Genomic DNA, 1,652 nt, shown 5'->3' with positions numbered 1-1,652 from the left:
ACTAACCGTTTCATGTCTAGGGGAATTACTTTGAGGTGGTAATTGCCCCTTTTGTCTTTGTGAGCTTGAAGATGCTAGTTGAGTTAATTGTGTTTCCAACATCTTGGTGTGAGCTAGAATGTTGTTGATGGTGGTTTCCTTTGCTTGGCTATCTTTTTGCATTTGAGTGAAAAATTCTTGTTGATTCTTTTGCATTTGGAGGACCGCTTTTTGGACATCAAAACCTTGGTCATTTTGGTGATTGCATGGATTTTGATTTTGGTAACCTTGGTTTTGATTGTAAAAGGGTCTTTCATTTTGGTTTCTCATGGGTGGTGGAGTGTATGTTGTTTGAGGGTTTTGAACATTTTGGCTTTTGTATGAGAGATTTGGATGGAATTTGGTGTTTTCATTGTAAAAATTGGAATAAGGGGTACCACTCTTGTATGCTTGGAAAGCATTCACTTGTTCATTTGTTCCCCTACATTCACCTTGGTCATGTCCCAAAGTTCCACAATTCTCACATATCCCACTTGGGATTGATGAGGATGCCGTCATGGCATTAACATGATGCTTTGATGATTTTGAGTTTTCTTCAAGTCTAGCCATAGCTTGTTCAAACTTCAAGTTGATTGTGTTAATGTGAGCACTAAGTTGAGCACCCAATTGAGTAACGGAGTCCACTTCATGCTTTCCTCCTCTAGTAGCCTTGCGAGGTCTACTATATTGTGAGTTATGGACCGCCATTTCCTCAATCTTGTTCCATGTTTGATTGTCATCAACTTCGGTGAACATTCCATTTGATCCCATATTGAGAATGCTCCTAGAATTTTCATATAAACCATTCCAAAATTGTTGTACCAAAAACCATTCGCTAAGTCCATGGTGAGGACATGAGCGACAAATTCCCTTGAACCGCTCCCAAGCTTCATACAAAGATTCTTCATCCCTTTGCTTAAAACCCGTAATTTGAGCTCTTAGCATGTTAGTCTTTTCCGGTGGGTAGAATTTTTTGTAGAAAGCTAGAGCCAACTTCTTCCAAGAATCTATTCCGAGGGTGGCCTTATCAAGGCCCTTAAACCATTGCTTCGCGGTGCCGATTAGAGAAAAAGGAAATAAGACCCATCTAATTTGGTCTTGAGTCACGCCCGTTTGAGAGATTGCATCACAATAGTCGCAAAAGGTTTCCAAATGAGAATGAGGGTCTTCACTAGGCATCCCCCCAAATTGGCTCCTCTCAACTAATTGGATGAAGGCGGACTTGGCAATAAAATTTCCGGTTAGATGTTGCGGTGTAGGAGTACCATTTGGTAGATTCTCCTCGGTGGGTACGGAGTGTGACAAGAATTTAGGCATTGTAGGTGGATTTTGTGGGGTATTGTGTAATGGGTTCTCCTCTCCTTCTATTGCGAAAGGATTGACGAACTCACTAGTGGGTTGAACAACTTCACTAATACCTCTTAAATTCCTCCTAACAAGTCTCCTATTGTTCGTCAAGGTTCTTTCGATTTCACGGTCAAAAGGTAACAAATCACCTTGTGACCTTCTAGACATGCAAAATATCAAACAACTCGAAAACAATTAGAACAAACCTTGAGGGGTTTTACTTCCCCAAGGCGAAGAAAAACACAACTAATAACAATAAAAAGGAAATCTAAATCAAACAAACACCG

The 1,652-nt window shown here is 40.4% G+C and overlaps 1 non-coding gene across 1 annotated transcript; it reads left to right on the top strand.

The window, feature by feature from the left end:
- Positions 1-856: 856 nt before the first annotated feature.
- LOC141625201 (small nucleolar RNA R71) lies at positions 857-963 on the top strand. The gene has a single exon (XR_012534998.1). It is a non-coding gene; the product is annotated as a small nucleolar RNA R71 (small nucleolar RNA).
- Positions 964-1,652: the final 689 nt, after the last annotated feature.

This window comes from Silene latifolia, chromosome 1 (genome assembly GCF_048544455.1).
Source record: "Silene latifolia isolate original U9 population chromosome 1, ASM4854445v1, whole genome shotgun sequence".
In the NCBI taxonomy this organism is placed as follows: Eukaryota; Viridiplantae; Streptophyta; class Magnoliopsida; order Caryophyllales; family Caryophyllaceae; genus Silene; species Silene latifolia.
The sequence above is the reverse complement of the archived record's forward strand: the minus strand, read 5'-3'. Positions and strand labels throughout refer to the sequence as shown.